This window comes from Balaenoptera physalus, assembly GCF_965194825.1.
Source record: "Balaenoptera physalus genome assembly, chromosome: 9".
Classification (NCBI taxonomy): Eukaryota; Metazoa; Chordata; class Mammalia; order Artiodactyla; family Balaenopteridae; genus Balaenoptera; species Balaenoptera physalus.
In genome coordinates, this window is record NC_138888.1 from 31,521,851 (window position 1) to 31,545,291 (window position 23,441).

Sequence of the window (23,441 nt, forward strand, 5' to 3'; positions counted from 1 at the left end):
TTGTTTAGCCTGTATATCCCCAAATACCTCACCAGTTTCTTATATTACATGATGGCTACTCTCCTTCAGGTCATCAACTTGGTCATTCCCTTCAAAACATCTTCTGGCTTCCCTATGGCCTCCTTAACTATGTGATTCCATCCAGAACCAAGTGCACCCATCCAAGTGTAGATGGAGTCATCTAGCCCATCAAAGACAAATTTGGTAATGCTTGACTTTCCAATTCACTGATAAAAATACTGAACAGGGCAGCACCTATGAAAGAGCTCCTTGGTATTCCGATGGAAACCTCAGCCCAGATTGCCATAGTTCCATTAATTAGTCATGGATCCACAGGTACAGCTGTTCCCTCAATTCCCAGCTCAACCACTCCATCTTGGCTGTAAGGATATCATAAGGAAAACTGCCAGGTATGTCAATAAATTCTTGCTGCACTTTGCCTGCTACATTTTGTCACTTACCAGTCTGACTTCCCTGTCAAAGGTGATGAATGGACCCTGAGAGACACTCTCTTCTTGGTAAACCCATGCTGACTTCTAGTGATTACTGTTTCCTTTTTGTTGTGAACATAAACCATCTTTTCGATCTCCAAAGCTGTCATCTCAGGACTTCTAAAGGAAGAAGACAGAGGACATCCTACCTATATCATCCTATCAGAGCTCCAGTTTTCCCAGCTCAATCCTTTCACTTATTTTAGAGTGTACATATTAAGTTTTTAAAGCCCTTCTCCTAGTAATACAAACCTCTTATCTAATATCTCTCCTTCTCTCCCTCCGTCTTTCATTCTCTCTCTCTGTCTCTCTGTCTCTGTCTCTCCCTCTCTCTCTGAAATCCTATCTAGCACTTTCCTGAAGATGGGACCACATCTTATTTGACTTGGATCCAAAGCCACTAGAATGAGGTTTGACACATAGGCCCTGGTATTAGTTGCCTAGAGCCACCATAACAAAATATCACAAACTGGATGACTTAAAAGAGCAGAAATCTGTTATCTCATAATTCTGGAGGCTGGAAGTTTGAAATCAAGGTGTCGCAGAGCCATGCTCCTCCTGAAACCAATAGGAGAATCGTTTCTTGCCTCTTCCTAGTTTCTGGTGGTTTTCCAGCGATCTTTGGCATTCCTTGGCTTGTAGATGCATTACTCTAATCCTCCATCTTCACGTGGTCTTCTCCCTGTGTCTCTGTGTTTTCCCATGGCCATCTTCTTATAAGGGCACAGGTCATATTGGATTAGGGCCCACCCTACTTCAGTATGACCGCATTTGACTAGTTATACACGTATGCAATGACCCTATTTCCAAATACGGCCACATTCTGAGGGACTGGAGATAAGGACTTCACCATATCTTTTGGGAACAGAGTGCAACCCTTAAGAGCCCTCAGCTAATGTTTTTGCAATAAAAAGGAAAGATGAATAAATAAGTTCCATGATGAGAGGAACCAAAAAATCATATAGCTCTTACCCTCTACCTCTTTCTCTTTCTAAGCCTTCAAACTGTGGCCCATCTCTGCACTGTCCTTTCATCAGCCAACTAACAAACAAGACTCTCTTCCGATGAAGCCCAGGAGTCTTAGCGCTTTTATAAAGAACTAGAAAGTACAAAAAATCCAAAGGACTACATCTCTAATGAAGTGATTTCAGGGAACCATTTTGTTTGATGCATTGCCCAAACTTTTTTTTTTTCTTCTAAATATTTTTGTATTGTGTACATTCTTTTTTTTGTTTGTTTGTTTGTTTTTTTTGTTTTTTTTTTTAAATCTTTCCAAATCTTTGCCAACACTTGTCACTTGTTATTTTTCTTTTTTATTTATTTATTTATTTATTTTATTTTTGGCTGTGTTGGGTCTTCGGTTCGTGCGAGGGCTTTCTCTAGTTGCGGCAAGCGGGGGCCACTCTTCATCGCGGTGCGGGGACCGCTCTTCATCGCGGTGCGCGGGCCTTTCACTATCGCGGCCCCTCCCGTTGCGGGGCACAGGCTCCAGACGCGCAGGCTCAGTAGTTGTGGCTCACGGGCCCAACTGCTCCGTGGCATGTGGGATCTTCCCAGACCAGGGCTCGAACCCGTGTCCCCTGCATTAGCAGGCAGATTCTCAACCACTGCGCCACCAGGGAAGCCCTGTGTACATTCTTTATATTTTGTTGTAACATATTATTTGAGAACAGATTCCATTAAAGATTTTCTTTTTCTTTAAGCCATCTCTTACTCAGGAAGTGACCTGAAGGGCTGGCATTGGAGCCTGTTTCATCTCGGTCTGGGTCAGGGCGGGTGTGAGGGGTGTGGGTACGACAGCAGGGGGGTGGGTCTACGATGTATGTGCTACAGATGGGACATTCGCGCTCGGCACCAGTGTTTCCAGCTTGGTGGTTCTTAAGCTTTCTTGAATTACTGAGTGTTCTTTTATTAAAAAATTTTTATTGGAGTATAATTGATTTACAATATTGTGTTAGTTTCTGCTGTACAGCAAACTGATTCAGCTATACATATACATATATCCACTCTTTTTTGCCCGAACTCTTTAAACCCAATACAATAAGAAGGGATCCGCTCCTGGAACACTTTGATTTTATAGAAATGTTCAAACTAATGATCCCTGGTACGTTACCTAGTCATGTCTCTAGGAAGGAACTCTTCTAACCCTTTGAGGCATGCTAGAAGCTTAAGCAGAATGGACGGCCATGAAAGAAGCTTCACTCTGAGTGTCTGGCTCATGTCACTTCATGACTATGTGTTTATAGCCTCCTCCTCTTTCTTTGCCTTCCTCTCTTTACCTGGTCAGACTTGAGGCAGTCCTCCTGAGAGTGTGGAGGCGATAGGAAACAAAATGTCGGGACGTCACTGATCTCTCTATGAGCATAGGAGCTCGGGGCAGCACTGCACCAGGAGATAGTGAGTAACCCAAAAGTGGAAGACCCACCCACCTGGTGCCCCAAAGTCTCCAGAGCTATCCCTCAGTTCCCAGGGGACCCTGAACTGCAGCCTTGGGATGGGGAAGATATTTAAGTTTCATTTAGCAAGCTGCAGCTGCATACTCCCAGACAGAATCTAAGAGAGAAGGAAGAAGATATGAATCACAGAAAATGATAATCGCTGGTTTCATGAGCACATGTGAGTCACCTGAGAGTACCCTGGAAATAGTGTGGGGACTTAAGGTCCTGCACTAACAGGCAAAGACTGGAGCCAGGGAACTACTGTGTATGCCTGTTATTGGGATCTAGATTTACTCCAAGGTAATGTGGCTGGGAAGGTAGGAAGGCAGGCAAATGGAAAAACCGTGTCCCCTGAGGTAGAGCAGCTTGTTTAGCTCACACAACGAATTGAGTCTAGAGCTGAGAACGGGATCCACATTTCTTGGATCTCTCTAATGCTACTCCCACTTCTCATGCCACCTCTCTTCACCTGCAAGACTTCTTCATTCTTATAAATGAGACAGTCAAACTTTAGCTTTTAAAAAATTAAAAGGATTTTCAGAATCTTTCAGAAATGAACCCTGGTGAGTAGTGAACCATATACTCTGAAAAAGTTGACAAAGAATCTGTAGAAAATTCATCAAGTTCTCTACCTAGACCCAGAGAGTCAAATCATTATTATGTTTCAGTGGTTACTTTCTTTTGATTTGTCCTGCTAGATGGTGGATGCCCTCAAAGTCTGACTTCTCTGGAAAATTAAACTGAAATTAAAAACAGAATTTTAATTTTTGCTGAGGAGTTTTAGTGTGTCTGTGTATTAATCGGCACTGAATATCAATTTCTTGTAACTATTAATGGAAACCAGAAGTGTGTTAATTTAAGAGATGGCAGGATTTTGTTTTAAGGTTATCTTGGGTCATGCTCTGGGAATTACGTTACCTAAGCTTCCAATGAGGCATTTCTGGAGGAAAGTGGGGTTTTGTCTAGTTGTTTTCAAGATTTTTCTCTTTGCCTTTGGCTTTCTGTAGTTTTGGTGTGCTGGGTCTAGCTGTGCATTTCTATATATCTTTCTTGGATTTGTTTGGCTTCTTGAATCTGTGGATAAATATTGTTTATCAGGTTTTTAAAAAATTCCCAGCCATTTTTATATGTGCCAGTGTCTCATATTCTCTGCCTCAGCTTCTTTCTCCTCTCCTTCTGGGATTAAAGTTAAAAGTATGTTAGGCCTTCTAAGTCTATTCTCTTATCTCTTGCTCTTTTTGTCTTTTTATCTTTCCATGTTGCATTCTAGGGAACATCTTCTGATCTATTCCCTGGTTCAATAATGTGTCCATCAGCTAAATCTCTTTAATGAATTCTCAATTATTTTCCATTTTTTTGATATGAGTTTCTTCTCCCTGTAGCTATTTCCAAGTTTGTCTTTCATTTCTTTAAACATAGTAAATATAGTCGGCTTGTAGTCTGTAGCTGGTAATTAGTGTTTGAAATCTTTGTAGGCCTACTTCTATTCTTATTGTTTCTTTCTTATGGTGATTTGTTTTTTAATGTTAGGTCATCTTTGTGCTGGTCATTGTTAATGAAAATATTTTCAGGAATAATGTGAGGAGATGATAAAAGTATCTTCCTCCGATAAAATCTGTGTAGTTTCCAGGTACCTGGGGCACAACAAGTCTAGAACGGCCTTAAATCCAATTCAGGGCTCAGGGTCTCAGTGCCACCCAGGTGAATTGAAACCTGGATGCAAATCTTTGTAAAAACTGGTTAACTTCTTGTCCAACTTATTCTGAGGATAGTCCCTCTAAAGGGTCACAGCTTTTTTTTAAGGTCTCTTCCTTAATTCTGAACTTTTTATATGCCCTGAGCTTTGATTTATGTCCATTTCACTCCACAAGGCTGTCAAAACAAAAGTTAAAATTTACCTGAATTTTCAAATGCCCCAGAGCAAAAGCAGCTTCTGTTCTAGCTTAATTCCTGAGGCTCCCATTTTCTCTTTTAATTTTAACCTCACAATTCTTTACTGTCATGTTAGGTCATCACTGCTTTTAAGTGAGTTTTCCCCATTATTTTTAGTTGTTGTCATCAAGAGAGATGATCTCAATAACCTAGCCTACTATTCTTGGAAACTGGAAGTTTACAGGTGAATTTTTGAGAATATTCTGGCAAAATACAGTAGAAAGTTGAACTTATGGTCTTTCCAGTGACATTTCCCAAAAGGGGAATCGACAAGATGTCCACTCTTTGGGTAAACCATTTGAAGATGTGTCCTGAGGACACATCAGCAAGGAGGCTTGGCTCTCTGGCTTTCCAGAGTTAAGGACGAATGAGAGTCACCTCTGAGATCATGAAACATCTTTACTTGGCAGAGTCCAGCACTTTCAAGGCAACCACTCAGTTTTTTAGCTTATATGCTATAAATTCTCTGGTGAAGGACAGAGCTCCTCTGACCTGTATACGTGCACACTTACATTCTGTGGGTGGTTCAAAACACATTGCTACTCAGAGAGAGAGAGGCTGATGAAGGCAGAGGGCTCTACCTACCTAGATTCCTTGGTAAGTAATCAATCAATAAGTATTTACTAAAAACCATTTTATTTACTGCTTGCTTCTGTACTTTTCATTATGCGGGACCAGAGGTATAATATATAGACAGAGCCCTGAACTCAGGATGAAGCTAGGATCACAGATTGCATGAACTTGCTATGTCCCCTTAGTCTCCTTTAATCGCCACAGTTCCTCAGTTTCTCTTTGTCTTTCATAAACTTTAGACATTTAAAGAGTCTCTAAACCTAGGTTTGTCTGAGGTTTCCTCTGATTAAATTCAAGTTTTACATTTTTGCAAGAATACCACAAAAGTAATACTGTATACTCTCAGTGTATCACGTTAGAGGACATGTGATGTTGATTTGTCCCATTACTGTTGAGGTTGACTTTGATCTCTCAGTTAAAGTAGGATTTGCCAGGTTTCTCCACTGTAAAGTTACTATTTTTCTCTTTGTGATTAATAAATATCTTGTGAGGTTAATCAATTTTATGTAATTATCCTGTTTCTCATTATACTTCAACCCACTAAGTTTAGCCTTCATTGATGATTCTTGACTGAAACAGTTATTACTGTGACATTTGCCAAATGGTGATCGTTTATTTCCATCACTTTTTACATTTATTAGATGGAATTCTACTCTAACAAAGAGTTTTTATTCCTTCCCCATTTATTTATTTATTCAGTTATTCATATCATCATGTGTTCATGGTTTCTACTCTATGGGTATTGATCCATCATATTCTGTTACAAATGTTGGTGTCCCCCACATCCAGTTGATAGGCTGAACCCCTCACCCTCAACGGTATTTGAAAATAGGAGCCTTTGGGAGGTAACTAGAGTTAGATGAGGTCATGAGGGTGGGGCCCTCATGATGGGATTATTGCCCTTATAAGAAGGTACACCAAAAGCTTGCTCTCTCTCTCCATGGATGCACAAATAAGAGGTCATGGGCTTCCCTGGTGGCGCAGTGGTTAAGAGTCCGCCTGCCAATGCAGGGGACACGGGTTCGTGCCCCGGTCTGGGAAGATCCCACATGCCACGGAGCGGCTAGGCCCGTGAGTCACAACTGCTGAGCCTGCGCGTCTGGAGCCTGTGCTCCACAACGGGAGAGGCCCGCGCACCGCGATGAAGAGTGGCCCCCGCTCGCCGCAACTAGAGAAAGCCCTCGCATGGAAACGAAGACCCAACACAGCCATAAATAAATAAATAAATACATTTAAAAATGGTCCACATCAAAAAAAAAATCTTTAAAAAAAAGCTTCAGCTTGAAAACCTCTAACCTTCCAATGTTTACTTTCTAAAAAAAAAAAAAAACCCTGCATTTTTACTACCCCCCCACCAATGTTTACTGTTTTTGAAATTATATTTTACACCTTTTTGTTTTGTGTATCTCTTAACTGCATATTGTGGATATAGATGATTTTACTACTTTTGTCTTTTAACTTTCCTGCTAGCCTTATACATGGCTGATTTACTATCTTTATTGCATATTTGCCTTTACCAATGAGATTTTCCTTTCATAATTGTCATGTTTCTAGTTGTGGCCCTTCCGCTTTTGCTTAGATAAGTTGCCTTAACATTTCTTGTAAAGCTGGTTTGGTGGTGCTGAACTCTTTTAGCTTTTGTTTGTCTCTAAATCTTTTGATCTCTCCATCAAATCTGAATGAAAAGCCTTGCCGGGTAGAATATTCTTAGTTGTAGATTTTTCCCTTTCATCACTTTAAATATACCCTGCCACTCCCTTCTGGCCTGCAGACTTTCTGCTGAATAGTCAGCTGATAGCTCTATGGGAGTTCCTTTGTATGTAACTTGCTGCTTTTCCCTTGCGGCTTTTAATATTCTCTCTTTATCTTTAATTTTTGCCACTTTAACTACAATGTGTCTTGCTGTGGTCCTCTTTGAGTTGATCCTATCTGGGACTCTCTGTGCTTACTGGACCTGGATGTCTGTTTCCTTTCCCAAGTTAGGGAAGTTTTCAGCTATTATGTCTTCACATAAGTTCTCTGCCCCTTTCTTCTCTCTTGTGTAATTCTGGGACTCCTATAATGCAAATGCTATGCTTGATGTTGTCTCTTAAACTGTCCTCATTTCTTTTTTTTTTCTTTTTTCTGTTCAGCTTCAGTGATTTCTACTACTCTGTCTTCCAGTTTGCTGATCCATTTCTCTGTATCATCTAATTTACTATTGATTCCTTATAATGTATTTTTCATTTCAGTTATTGTATTCTTCATCTCTGTTTGGTTCTTCTTTATATTTCCTAACCCTTTGTTAAAAACTCCTAACTTCTCCCTCTCTTCATCCAGTCTTCTCCTGAGTTCTTGGAACATCTTTATAATCATTATCTTGAATTCTGTAGAGTAGATTGCCTATCTCCACTTCACTTAGTTCTTCTGAGATTTTATCCTGTTCCTTCATTTTGGACATATTCCTCTGTTGCCTTACTTTGCCTAATTTGCTGATTTTATTTCTATGTATCTTGTAGGTAGGTTATGTTTCCCGGCCTTGGAGAAGTGGCCTTTGGTAGGAGATGTCCTATGCATCCCAGGAGCTCTGCTGCCAGTGTCTATGCCCCCAGATTGCCTCCTGCCTCTTCGGGAGGTCCTCCAAGATTTGCAGGTAGGTCTGACCCAGGCTCCTTTCAAATTAACTGCTTTTGCCCTGGATTCCAGAGCATGTGAGATTTTGGGTAGGCCCTTTAAGAGTGGAGTCTCTATTTCCCGCAGCCCTCTGGCTCTCCTGAAAGTAAGCCATGCTGGCCTTCAAAACCAAACGTTCTGGAAGCTCACATACCTGGTGCAGGATCCCCAGGCTTGGGAGCCTAATGTAGGACTCAGACTACTCACTTCTTGAGGAGAACCTCTACCATTGTAATTATCCTCCCATTTGTAAATTGCCCACCTGGAGGTATAGGTCTTGACTATACCTTATCTCTGCCCCTCCTACCCATCTCATGGTTACTTCTTTATATCTTTAATTGTAGAAGATCTTTTCTGCCAGTCTTCCAGTTTTTCTCATCAAGAGTTGCTCTATAAATAGTTGTAATTTTGGTGTGCCCATGGAGGAGATGAGCTCAGGGTCTTCCTACTCTGCCATCTTGGCCACTCCCCTATTAGTTGATCTTACAGTATTTGGCTGGAACATCCTTCAATCAATGACACTTTATACTTACATCTATTAATAGATGAGTGATCTCAAGTGAAGCAATTCATCAATTCTGATTTTTTTAATGTAGGTTTTATTCAGGGTTTGAACCACAATCTAAGAAAGTAATATCCTTGGGCACTGTTTTGATTCACTGCAGACTGATCTCCCAGGGTTGCTTTTTAGTATCAGGAAATTGATCTTTTTGGAAGGACACAATAAGAAGAAGCCTTATATCTTATAAGCCTTAGATATAAGCAGCCTTATATCTATATTTGCAGTGGAGTTATTATTGAAGTTATTGTGTGCTATATCTTTAAGTGTTCCCTACACGAAGTCCTCTGAGTAATTTCTTTCAGAACTGAATGTTATAAAGTGTTGCTTGGCCTGAGAAAGTTAAGTTTTCTTCTTTTGGACTTTTCTTTGGGGCTATGTTTTCCAGGAAGCTCAAAGCTGATTTTGTGTGTATACATGTGTGTGTGTGTGTGTTCATTTTCATTTTATCTGATGCTGACTTTTAGTATATTTTTGATTATCAGATTATGTGTGTTGCCTAAAAGCACCCTCAAATTCTTCATAGTCTCAAAGCATGAGAAAAATAAATAAGCAATTAAATAGTAAATTTAAAATGTTTTGATATACAATTTTTTTTCTTGAAATGCCATAGTCTGATTTCTTTGTATCTGCTGAAAAAGTGGTCCTAAATTGTTTGTGAGAGTCAGTGGCAAATAGAGACTGGGGGAACAGCCAGAAAGCCCTAAGAGTATAAAAATACAACTTTAGTTAGGGATAAGTGGTTTCTCAATTGGGTGGATCTAGTCACTGCTCTTTTCTCAGATTTAGGAATATCCATTGTTTTCCATTCCCACTGAGGTCTACCTTCTGGTACGGTACTTCCAGAGTTTCAAAATTTTTGCCAACAAGGCTGTTGAAAGCAGGGATATAAATGGTATTTACAGTGTAATGTCCATGGACTTTGTTGCCAAACTCTATTACAAGTGAACTTTCAGGAATATTTGTGCTATTGGGAAGAGCTTCTACTGTTTTCAAGGCTTTCAGACAATTGTATGCAAGTTTAAGATTTGATGCTTTCTTTTCTACATTGACAAAAAGAAGTTACACCCTCATTAAGACACATGTAGTTTTAGTATTAGTTGAATTCATATTTCTGTTTTAAGCATATTTACACTAATCCTCCAAGAGAAAGCTTAGAGAAAATTATGATTAAAATATTTATAGGACAATGCTCATAAACATACCAGCTGATTGATTGAAAAATAAAAAGAATCTAAGATTGCAGCGGTAAAAGAAAGTTGACAGAAGGTGACCTCTTTATGCATTACAACCTGAGAAATCGTCTCCTACTCATTCATTCATTCATTTATTCAGCAAATATTTATTGAGAACATACTTTGTACCAGGCACCTTCTACTCTATTTCTAACATGAAAACAATGAAAATATATAAACCAATATTTTATAATGCCAAACTCACAAGGAAAGTGTTAGTAACGTGTGGTTTTCTATAAAACAGACATAGTTTCAGAAAAGTTTTATATCCAGACATGAATATCTCTAATGAGACTGATTGGAGACATTTATCATTTCAATTAGACAACTCAATTATTCACTGAATAATCTGTCAGGTTCCTCATAATTTTTATTTTTCTTCCTGATGATAGACCAACATAATATTTTTATTATTAAAAATGGATATGTGCCCATTGTAAAATATTGAAAATATTGAAAAAATAAGAAAATGAACTTTACCCACAACCCTACCTCTCATATATAAATACTGCTAATATTCTTCTATGTTACTTTCTAATATTTTATGTATTTACATGTGTTGTTCATTGCAAACAATTTTGTTCATTGGGAACAATTTTATATCTCATTTTATTCTCTTAGAATTATTTTCTGAACAGTTCCTATATTATGAATAATTTTTTAAAGAATGCTTTAAAGACATATCAATATTCTATCAAATGATCTTACGATAATTAACTTGAATGATGAATATTTAGATTGTTTCACTCTTCACTACTATTGAAATTACTATTAAAATTCCAAAGTTATCCATTCTACAGGCTCTCATACAACTGCCAAGATAAACCCAATACTAAATAAGAGTATTTTACCCGCTTAAAACAGAGGCAGCTCTCATAGGAACTAGAAAGGGAGATGATGAGCATCGTGCAGTTAGTTCCTCAAATTTTTTTTTTTTGCCACACTGCACCGCTTGCAGGATCTTAGTTCCCCGACCAGGGATTGAACCCATGTCCCCTACAGTGGAAGCACTGAGTCTTAACCACTGGACCGCCAAGGAATTCCCCTCAAACATTTTAAGCGTTCAGTTACACGAGGACTTTGGAATTCTGTCGTAATAGTCTTCCTCATGGTAATTGATGAAGCAAGATATGAATATTAGGACTCTATGTGTCATAATAGGATGGAAGATGATAGTGCAATATTGTGAAAAGTTCATAGATTCTGGAATCAGAAAGGTCTGGCTTTGAATTCGGAGTATTTGACCTTGAACAACATCTACAAAATGGGGATAATAATAACTTTGAATGATTCTGGTGAAGAATATACTAACTAATGTATGTAATGTGTCTAATACAGTGTCCATCTATAATAAATGCTCAAGTTATTGTAGATTAATTATAATGAATAATAATGGCTATTATTTTTAAGTTATATATACATGTATATGTATATTTCATTATTTAATAAAAATCATTCTATTGGGCAAGGCAATGTCTTTTACCTGACTTTAGTGACCCTATGCAGATATTCCAGAGGACAGTGACTTGCAAAAATTTCTTCTCGTGTGAATCAAAAGCCTACAAACTCTTCAAAACAACAATTTCTCCATTAGTTGTGAAATAGATGTCTTAACAGAAACTGTTAGCAGAGCAACTGATCAGTAACAAAAATTGATCTATTTGTCACTAAGGACAGCAATTGGAAGTTAAAAGCCTCCACCCCAGGAATGGATTTTCTATCCTCTAGTGTCATACAAACCACTCAGAGATTGTGTTTTATCTTTTCCATTAAAACAACTCTAAAAGATAAATTAATATTTATTAATTAACTAGAAAGCAGGACCTGGGGCTTCTGCTCTTAAACAATAAATTAGTTGGAAGGAGGAGGAGCATTGGAACATCACCTCCAAAGTGCCCTCATGACTGCAAAAGGGCTGCCTGGTCATAATGGACACCTTTAAAACTCCAAGCCTAGTGTCACCGTGCATGCTGGGAGCCATAGATACATAGGTGTGGACATCGTATTTTCTTCCTTTGGGGACCATGAGTGTTTATCAGGAACCAGAAACCACATTTCCAACGTTTAAACCAATGAGTCTCAACTCTGCCTGTGTAAGAAAATTTCCTGGAGAGATTTTAAAAACACCAGTGATGGCCCCCCACAAATAAATCAGAACCTATGGGGAGCATTTTGGTTTAGGCCAGTGGATATCAAACTTCAGCATACATCAGAATCACCTGGAGGGCTTGTTAAACCACAAATTGCTACCCCACATCTAACACAGTGCTTTTGCCTAGTGTAAGTGCTCTAAAAATATTTGCTGAATAAACAGTGTTAGATTTGCATTTGAAAAGAGCAAACTTCTAGGACAAGGTAGATTAACTGGTGTCCCTGGATGGAATTTTCTGCAGTGTTTCACGGGCATGTGCGTCTGTACGCTCAGAGGCCAGCTCCTTACTTTCATCAGATTCTTAAGAGGGGGTGGGGTTCCGTGATCTAGAAATGTTACAAGGCACTCTTATAGGAATTAAATGTTATATCTTCATGAGTAGAATGAAGAAAAAAAGTAGTCTTTTGTTTTTCAAAAAAACTCACTTCAGTATTGACTAGCACAAAAAGCATTTCATCTCGTTAAAAGTAATCAATTAGCCACTAAAGACACTAGCCTTTCAATCTAATAGCCAATCTGTACTCTGCCTCTCTCACATGGTTGACGTGGAGAGGAAACAAAAGATGTGAACATGCTTTGAAAACTATTTCATCAGTGCTTTGTATTCTCTTCCAATACACTGCATGCCTAGTTTTACTCCTGATGCCCAGTTTTACCCTGTGCACCCAGTAAATGCTTGTTAAGTGGGAGACTGTAAATGGGGCTGCCCAGCGTTTCTCAAATTGTGGTCTGTGTACCACCTGCCAATGAGTCACCCAGTGGACGAGTTAAAAAAGCAGATTCCTAGGACCCCCTCCCTGGTCTAGCAAATTAGAATCTGTGTGGAGGGGGGAAGTGAGTGAAGAGGACCCGGATTCTGACTTTTCTCAAACTTCTCAAATGATTTTGAAGCAGATGAAAATTTGAGAACCACTGAACTATGCTGACATTGGCATTGCCAGTCCTCATTGAAATCTCCCTAGTAGGTAACTTACCTCCTTGGGCGGAGGAGAAGCAAGTTCAAAACAGGAAAACATCCCCTGCACATTTTACTGACTTGAATCCCGTCATAGGGTCCTTAGAGATCTATCTCAGAGTGGACACACTACCCAAACAAGGCAGTAAATTTCCTGCAAAGCAATTTCCCAAGAAGGGCTTCAGTTTTCTTATCAAGATTTAGGCTTGTGTGCATGTCTAGATCCGGCTGAATAAAATATTACCTGCCATGACTGCTACCAGTCACGCTGAATGTAGGCTGTGCAAAATGTCCATGTGGAAATAGAAAAGTAGGCTGGCCCTTTCTGGGTAACGAAGGCCATGAATAATGCACAGAGAATGCAGTTTCTTTTCATGTACTTCTTACTGTGCTAATATTTGTGAACACTTTAAAAAGTAGCAAATGCAGGAAAAATAGGAGGGGGCATACCTTAAAATATATATCAAGCAAAGAGTTCAACAACTTAGACATTGCTTTCTCATATAGTGGTATATGATTACGGGAGAGAATGATGAATAAGGTGATATCTCTGAAGATCGGGTAATAAGATTAGCTCACGTAGGGAGAGCTTGCTTGGTGTCAAAGCTGTGTTAAGTATTTTACATTTTTATCTTATGAAACCTCATTAATTTGCCACTTAATACAATGTTTTTTAATAAAATTAAATGTGGAAGAAAGTTAAGAAAACATGGACAAGCACTCCAGATGCTTCGAGACAACAGGTGAAGCCAGAAATCCTGCTTTGTCCTCAAGGTTATTAGTTTCAGCTTCTATGAGGTCATCTGTCAGACGAGTTTGTTGGGCAGGGTTACGGTTTGATGAGCCACCAGGTGAAATGGCTTAGGGAAGCACAAGGTAGCCCTCTTGGGAAAGAAAAACAAACACGTTTGGAACATCTAGTGCTATTTGCTATTTCCACCTGTGACGCTGCGGATGGAGCTGCCAGCATTCCCATCAGAATGGAGGGGTCTAGTCAGTCCGTTAATATTTGAAAACTCTCCCCCATTTGCATAGTACATAATATAAGGCATCTTGTAGAAGGCGGGTTCCCTGTCTCAGAGGAGTTTATAATCTATTATGAGGAAAGGAGGATAAATTCCCATATGTTTTTACTTATAAACTTGTATGTTAACCCTAAAAAGCAACCTGAGCCTTACAGATTCGTGGGAAGGAATCAAGAGATGAAAAACAAAAGTAATGGGGCTCATGGAACCAGTTGGAGTGCCCTATCTTCGGAGGAGTCCCAGTGTCCGGGGTTGGTTAAGCATAAAGAGAGGAATCATAGAAAGCACCCAACACCACCTCTGAGCTGGACCGAGAACAAGGCAAGAAGAAAATTAAGTCCCTGGTTACCAGCCTTGTCCAGGTCATGTTATGCTTTCCCAGCTCTGTCTGGGGGTTCTGCCATGTCTTCTCTCTGCACTATCAGCCTCACAGGACCCCTGTTCCTCCTCCCTCTTCCTGAACCTATACAGCCTGACACAGCTCCTGCAACATCAGACAGTGACAGAGGCACCAGTGACGTGTGAGGTTTCTGGCCTCCCAAAACCCAATATTCTACTTCATTCCCAACTCTGACTCTCCCCAGAGGTCTGAGTGTGCCCAGGGCACGGCTGTGCACCATATTCTCTCGGGAGTCCTCCAGTTCCTCTTTTCAGTAGCCTACGGTAACTTTAAAAATATATATATTTATTTGGCTGCACTGGGTCTTAGTTGCCGCATGCAGGATCTAGTTCCCTGACTAGGGATCAAACCCGGGCCCCCTGCATTGTGAGCACAGAGTCTTAGCCACTGGACCACCAGGGACATCCCTAGCCTATCGTAACTTAATGAAGCATGTTCTTAAGTCCAGCGGTGACCAAGAAGTGCTCCAGCCTATTGATAATAATGTGATAACAACAGGAGAACGTTATTACCTAGATCCCATATTCCAGGCAGTGAGCTTGATAATACTCAACTAGGATCATGGCATCAGGGGCATGCAAGGGTCTGTTATGCAGCCACTTCTCTGTGGATACTTGCTGCTGATGTTAACCGTTCCTTTAGTCCCTTATTGGCTGCTTCTGCTGTGCCCCTCTGCTCTCGGGCAGCCAGATCACAAAGCTCTCTCCCATCCTCCTGCATCACCCCAAGGCTCCTCCAGGTCCACTGACCCACTCAGCCGCATCTCTAGAAGTGGGAGAAAACCCAGACCTCCCCTTACGATATCCCCCGTTCTTCTCAGCATGTTTTGGCATAAACATTAATGTGTGAGTTCTCCTGATTTTGCTCCTGATATTCAAAGATAAGATTTTCGAACTAAAACAAAAACAAATAATCAAATTTCATGGTACCCTCAAATACCTGGCTCTTGAAACTGAAAATCACGTTTTTTTGTTTTTTGTTTTTTTTTTAATTAATTTATTTATTTTATTTATTTATTTTTGGCTGCGTTGGGTCTTTGTTGCTGCGTGTGGGCTTTCTCTAGTTGCGGCGAGCGAGGGCTACTCTTTGTTGCAGTGCGCGGGTTTCTCATTGCTGTGGCTTCTCTTGTTGCAGAGCACGGGCTCTAGGCCTGTGGACTTCAGTAGTTGTGGCACGTGGGCTCAGTAGTTGTGGCTCACGGGCTCTAGAGCGCAGGCTCAGTAGTTGTGGCGCAGGAGTTTAGTTGCTCTGCGGTATGTGGGATCTTCCTGGACCAGGGCTCGAACCCGTGTCCCCTGCATTGGCAGGCGGATTCTTAACCACTGCACCACCAAGGAAGCCCGAAAATCACGTTTTGAAGATTAACATCTCCCTTACTGAGGGAGTTCACGAGAATCTCCGTAGAGACCCAAAAGTCAACAATTTGACTCTTCTTTCTTTACCATTCATATCTTGAGAGCAGTCATGCTCAAAGCCAGCTTTGATGCCAGAACAAAAGAAGGAGGCTGGATACTGAGAAATGCTGGCATTGGGTAGAGGGCTAAACTTCAGTTTTCTATCTGCAATTATCATCCTGGTACACAAGGAGGAAACAAAACATAGAATTCAAAATTTGGTTGCTTTTTTTTTTTTTAAGCAGAAAAATGAGGATAATAGAAATATTGAGGACAGGCTGAGAGAGAGTGGGTCAATGATAATCTATTACAGATGAACTAAGGACAGATGGTACACTCCTTTTCCTCACTCTCTTTATTTAGTCTTGTTTAATCATTATTTTTTCATAAAGAGCATTTAGGTCAGAGTTCCTAGTTGTAAGCAAGGAAAGCATACTCTGGCCAATTAAGCTGAAAAAGGATTTTATTAAAAGGATCCCAGGCAGCTCAGAGAAGTGTTGGGTTGACTGGAAAACCAGGCTCAAGGCTTTCTGGGAACAAGCCCCCAAACATCACCACAGAAGGCGCCTGACAAGGGGACCCTCACAGTGACTGGTGCCACCAGATGTTACTGTTTGTCCTGATGCCATTAAGTGGACTTTATCAAATCTGCAAATGCCGTAGTCACCCATGACGCTTCTGTACCAGGATAACTGGTACAGTTATACCTGCATAACTGCCTTCCCCAAGCACTCACTGCCAGTTCAGCCTGACTGGAGGAACCCAGGAAATATAAGAATGCCATTTTGAAAGGGGGAGGAAGGTTTGTGGGGAGGTGTGAGAATCAGTTTTTCTGGGCTCTATCTACCCTTGTGAGGCTACATAGTCCCCTAAATGTAGTGAGACTATTCAAAAGATGCTGGATTAGGAAACTCAATATATGAAGTTAGAAGAAGGTAGCGATAACACCGCTGTGGAGAGATCACCAGGATATATGGTTATGTATGAAAGCAAGGGAGTATAAAAATAAATAATACGCTGCCCTTTGTGTAGGAAAGGAAGGAAATAAGACACAATATCCTCTTGCAAAACTAAACATTAGGAGGCTAAAGAAGACACAATGAAAAATGATTACCTGTGGTGGGGAGAAATGAGGTGGAAGAGGAAGGATGGAAGGAAGATTTCTTATCTGGATCTGATTTCTGAGTCATTACCTGCTAAAGAATATCATTTTATTTAAATCTCAATGACTGAAATTGAAAGCCAAACAAAACAAATGACCCTGGATGTATATTAAATTATTAGGGTTACTCCACAGAGGAAAGATGTATTTCAAGTAACTTTTTTTTTTTTTAATAAATTTATTTATTTATTTATTTTTGGCTGTGTTAGGTCTTTGTTTCTGTGCGAGGGCTTTCTCCAGTTGCAGCAAGCAGGGGCCACTCTTCATCGCGGTGCGCGGGCCTCTCACTGTCGCGGCCTCTCCCGTTGCGGAGCACAGGCTCCAGACGCGCAGGCTCAGTAGTTGTGGCTCACGGGCCTAGTTGCTCCGCGGCATGTGGGATCTTCCCAGACCAGGGCTCGAACCCGTGTCCCCTGCATTGGCAGGCAGATTCTCAACCACTGCGCCACCAGGGAAGCCCCCCTCAAGTAATTTTAAAAGAGAGTACCCTGGTGGCGCAGTGGTTGAGAATCTGCCTGCCAATGCAGGGGACACGGGTTCGAGTCCTGGTCTGGGAAGATCCCACATGCCGCGGAGCAACTAGGCCCGTGAGCCACAACTACTGAGCCTGCGCGTCTGGAGCCTGTGCTCCGCAACGGGAGAGGCCGCGACAGTGAGAGGCCCGCGCACCGCGATGAAGAGTGGCCCCTGCTTGCTGCAACTGGAGAAAGCCCTCGCACAGAAACAAAGACCTAACACAGCCAAAAATAAATAAATAAATAAATTTAAATTCATTCTATAAAAAAAAAAGAGTACCTTGACTCTACATTCTTTATTTTTTCTTTTTCTTTTTTTTAATATTTATTTATTTATTTATTTAGGCTGTGCCGGGTCTTAGTTGCAGCATGTGAACTCTTTAGCTGCGGCACGCATGCGGGGTCTATTTCCCTGACCAGGGATTGAACCTCAGCCCCCCTCACTGGGAGCACAGAGTCTTACCCACTGGACCACCAAGGAAGTCCCAACTGTACATTCTTACTGGGATGCACTTTAAGGGGAAGAAAATCTATGGAAAAATAATGTTTTAACTTTTTTCAGTGGTAATGCTGGTATTGTTTTTGTATTAATTTTTGTGTTCTTTGTTTTTTTTTATTGGGGTATAGTTGTTTTACAATGTTGTGTTATGGTATTGTTTTTAAAAGTAGTTTCTTTACATTATAGGATGAAATATAAGTGGAGGGAGATAAAACTATTAAATTAAAGAAATTAAGGAAAAATATTGTAATGACAAGATTAGAAATACCCATATGAACTTACTTTTTAAAAATATGTATTTTTTAACTTTGCTCACTGAAATATCTAAGATATGATGTCACTGCATTTGCCTTTAGCACTCTTAGAATAGGAGTTTTTGTCTCTCATACCAAGGATTCAGATTTGGTGCCCCAAAGCAAGCAAGAACACTTTCAAAGACTAATGGAGTCATGTGCAAAGGACCCAGGAGCCAGCTTAAAGGGTCTTCCACTGGTTATATTTGTGATGGTTTGAAACCTCCCCCCTCCATAATTGTAGTTTATTGAAATTCATTGAATTTATAAAAATCCATGAATCCATAGTGATACTAACAGAAGGAAAAGTCAGAAAAAAACAAACAAATGACACTTTCTCTTCACCATTTGAGGCAGTTATTAAATTAACTCTTCCTGGGGGGGGGGTAATAATTTTCCCTCTACCCCTCTAGGTTCTTAGCTGAGACCCCTCTGTAATAAAAGACAGATTAACAGGAGAAAAACAAACAGAAGTTTAATAGCATGTATACCTCCCGTATAAGTGGGAGATACCCAGTATGAAAGGGTTTCAACCTAAAATGGAAACAGAATATATGAAATGGAGAATCTCACACATGCCCCCTCAGAAGAATGGAACTTAAGAAATAAGAGACTGATTTCCTGTGAATGCCTGGTTTACAGAAGTCCAAGACTTATCTCCTGACCAACGAACACCTGACGGGAATTCCTCCCCACCCTCAAGCCAATGAAATTACTGCTTTAACTCTGGCTGGACTTCCCCTTCTTTGAGCTCCTTGCCCAGAAGTACAACCCACCCCAAATCTTCAACGGACCTGCCTGTGTTTCCCAGATTGCAATTCCTTGGCTATTCCCAAATAAACCCAATTTCTGGTAATTTGAGCTCACCTCAATTTACCTCCTTATTTAGGCTGACATTCAATGGTGTCAGAATGTGAGATCTGAAGGAAATGACCCCCTGAAGGGACAGGGACCCTTGGAATCCAGCGAAGTATTTGCACTGAAGGCCTTGAGCTCCGTGCTTCCCTGGGTCACCTTCTGCTTCTGATTTGATGGGTCTCCTCCTGGATTTTGAGCTCCCTCCTTTTGGTCTAATTCTCTGACTTTATTCAGGATTTGGATAAGGACAGATTGTCCTTCTGCCGAGTACTCTTCTGGTTTCTGAATTAGAGTGTGCTTGGTTTAGACTTAAACTGTGAATTTCCCTGAGAGCAAAACTAAAATCAGCAGGCACCAGTCAAGAACCTAAACAGTGTTAAAGAACTTGTCACCTTTATTTGAGAGAAAATTGTCTCCAAAGCACAAGATTCCCATGTAAGGATAATGGGGTCACGGATGAGTAAGTTTGACAACAGGTCTCTAGCCACCTGCAAGAAAATTCCCTCCAAGGAGGAACAGCTGGTCATGGGTCAAATAGGGCTAAGGCCGTCTACCAGGAAAAAGAAGTATCCTGTGAAAGGCATACTATCAAAAAATACCCAAGTCCCAACCCTAAGCATACCCCTTAAGCTCTCTAGAACTTTTTTCTTTGCCCTCAGGAAAACTCCAAAAATGACATCTCAGTCATCTAAATGTTCTAAGGGTGGCCCCCCTTTAGGAACCTCAGCCAGTTTTATGTTAAAAAAATTATGGGACTTCCCTGGTGGTCCAGTGCCTAAGGCTCTGTGCTCCCAATGCAGGGGGCCTGGGTTCAATCCCTGGTCAGGGAACTAGATCGCACATGCTGCAACTAAGAGTTCACATGCCACAACTAAAGTTCCTGCATGCTGCAACTAAAGATCCCACAGCAACAACGAAAATCCTGTGTGCTGCAACTAAGACCCGGCACAGCCAAATAAATAAACATATAAATAAATATTAAAAAAAAAAACTATGGTCTCTCTTTATGTGCATGGATCAATCTTATTAAAGACAACCTTGAATTACAATGGCCTTATGAGGAATGTTCCAATTAGACAAGATCGTTTATTTAAGAAGTTCGTTTGAAAGCAAGGGCTCCTAAATCAAACAAACAGAATGGGATACCTATTTTAATTGGCATGCAGAAGCCTCCAAAAAGCTTCAAAATTCCAAAGTAACTTTATTCAAAGATTCCTTGAAAAAGACTAATGAAAAAATAAAGATACAAGAGGTACCTAAAACAAAAGACTATAAGACACACATAACATCTACTGCTTCCTTCTACCCTTTACTTGAGTACTCATTCTACTAATTTTCTGTCTGAATTGTCTCTCCACTCTGAAGAGACTACACAACCATTAAAAAAAGTCCACCAATTTAGTGGCCTTACAGACACCCCTATATCTACCCTCGAAGTTCCCCCTTATGAGCCCATATCAGTGTTGACGGGACTCCAAGGGGTTCTCCTGTAACTGCTACTAGCTATTCCCTTAAACAGCCAAAGGGAAACTAAAATTAAAATTATTGGAAAATCTTGACAAATTCTGGTAAATACTGGAGCTACACTCTCCACTTTAAACCCAAATTACTCCAGAGCCTACAGATTAAATCCTAGGAAAACTGACAGAAGGATGAGAATTCTTTTGATAGTCAGCTCTCCCAGATCTCTGTCTGTACTGCCCAGTCTAGAGAGGAAAATAAAATTTCACATTGTCCCTACTTTTCCAAATCCAGACCTATCAGTTATTGCTCCTTTCTTTCCCAGGGACAGCTGTTACCTTCCTGTTTGTTTCATTTTGTGTCCTGAGAACTTGGCTTGGCAACCATTAGGTTGGGGACCCCAAAATGTGGTGGAATAGAAATATGGGTTGCACCACATTTGTAGCTTGGGTCCTACCAATTATTGCCAGCCCTCAGAGGAATTGCCTAAGTCTTTTCTTTTCTTTTCTTTTCTTTTCTTTTCTTTTCTTTTCTTTTCTTTTCTTTTCTTTTCTTTTCTTTTCTTTTCTTTTCTTTTCTTTTCTTTCTTTCTTTCTTTCTTTCTTTCTTTCTTTCTTTCTTTCTTTCTTTCTTTCTTTTTCTTTATTCCTTTCTTATTTGGGGGGGGGGCGGTGTTCTTTTTGTTTGTCTCGACTGAGACCTGACAAGTTATTTGAAAGGATTTTTTTCAGTAGCTCTATGGTCAGAAGTTGGCCAAACTGGCAGCTGATATTCAGAGCCTGATAGAAACTTCTTTTAAGGCATTCTTCCCTAAGCTAAATGAAACTATGTACCCAAAGGGAAAGAAAAATCTTCCAAAGACAAAGCTCTAAGTCTCAAACAGAGGAATATTTTATTTCTGTCTAAGTTGAAGATTTCCCTGATCTAAAGAAGCAAATTGAAGATAATATAGTCAGATGGGTGGATCAACATATGATGTCACTCAAGCTGCAACCCATGATGTCACTCAAGCTGCAACGCAATCCCTCGAGGAATTAGAAACAATTGTACTTGTTTACGAATCTAATCTTTACAAGAATGGGAATTCAGCTCTAGAAGCAAATCAAAGCCCACCTATCAATTTTACCAATCCCAAACCCCCCCTAGTCATCTCAAAAGGCTTGCAGATATTGTATTTTTAAAAAATCTGAATTTAAGAAACAAAAGTCCTTCTTGGAGGAACTTGCATTTTCCCTGTGCCTTTGAGATGTAAATGTTCTACTTGGTTTTCCCTTGGAACTCTTAATTATGTCGTATCTTTGAAATGCAAACTTCAAGGAGGTCATTCTTATCAGAAGGAAGGGAAGAAAGGAAAGCTGTTTAGAATCTAGGCAAATGAAAAATCTTAAAACTCCACAAATGTTAGTAAAAAATTTAGGCTGTCTGAACAGATAAACTTATGCCATCAGCCAGAAACACTATTTGGATCAAACTGTTCTTTTATAAGCTAGTGAGTTTTGCATTATCTTACCTATCTATCTCACAGCTAAAATTTTAAAACAAAAATTATAAGATTTCTGTTTTCATCTGTCTATATGTTTATGTATGTCTATGTATGTACGTTATAGATGTGTGATATTTTTCTACCTGCAGATGGTATTGCCAACATTAATTTGTAAAAGAACTCTATGTAATTGGCTTAAAGAAAAATAAGTGCCTATATGAATTAAGTATTTCTAGACTCTCAGAAATATTGAAAGTAACGCAAATGTTTTTTCAAGTTCACATGATCTCTGATAAGTCTCTAGTGTCTATTGAAAAAAATGCACAATCTAGAAGTTGATAATTATGTTTTGTTTAGTGGACATACTGAGGACTTAAGCCTGGGAGACAGCTTCTCAGATAGCTCTGAGGGACTGTTCCAAAGAGGTAAGGGAGAAGTCAGGATATATAGGAGTTCAAACAAACAAACAAACAAAAACCAGGTAGTAGAACATCAAAAGATTACCGCTAATTAAACAAAAGCAGACTTCTCAAGTTAAAGAATTTAGCGCTTTTCTATGTATTAGAAGATGCAAGAGTCTAGGGTCAATGAAATTGTTCCTTTGATATGCACCTAAACTATCTAGTGCCAGTGTCCTGTTTTTCTCCATCCTGAAGACCTTCAGGGAGCACCATCAGGGGTGGCTGCAGTGACTGATGGCTTCATGGCCACAGCATCCTTTGTTTACTGATAAGGTGGGATGACTTTCTCTGTCCACATTAATAAATAAAATCTAGTTTGTTGATTTAATTTTAGAAGTCATGTCTTTAGAGTCATCAGCATTAAATATAAAACTTTTATTCTACCTAGGTTTACTAAAATAAGCTCGTGTTACCTCTGTCACAGAATTTGTCAGCAAGAAAGATAACTTAAGAACATGGTTACCTGTTCAAAGTCTAATGAAATTTTCATGAGTAATCTAAACACAATGGTTATTAACAAGTGATTAAATAGATGTAAGGGAGATATAAGTTTATAAATAAACTTTTCAACAATAATTGTGCTTTATGATATGTGTACTTAAAAATAATTTCCAGAATCTTTTTGGTTACTTGAAACCTTATAGTCATACTGAGATAACTTGATGGATGGGTATTCATTGAATATCTAGATCACTTCCAAATAATATAAAAATAAAACATTAATTACTGTGCATAGGTTTGTATACTTTCGACTTCCTTTTACAGAGAAACTAAAGCTATTTCATTCTATTAGTAAACAAGTATTTGTGCCACATTGAAAATCTTACTATGAGGAAGAATATACTTCTGTAAGCAGATAGGGCAAGAAGTGCCCCAAGGAAAAGAACCAGTTATAGTTTTTGA

At 39.8% G+C, this 23,441-nt stretch overlaps 1 long non-coding RNA gene across 1 annotated transcript in view; it reads right to left on the reverse strand.

Annotated features, from left to right (window-relative positions):
• The window catches only part of LOC309667031, a 33,264-nt gene extending 15,834 nt beyond the window's left edge, over nucleotides 1–17,430 (reverse strand). Inside the window, exon 1 of the long non-coding RNA XR_014267493.1 lies at nucleotides 17,229–17,430. This is a non-coding gene — a long non-coding RNA (uncharacterized lncRNA). The remainder of the gene's footprint in view (nucleotides 1–17,228) is intronic.
• Nucleotides 17,431–23,441: the final 6,011 nt, after the last annotated feature.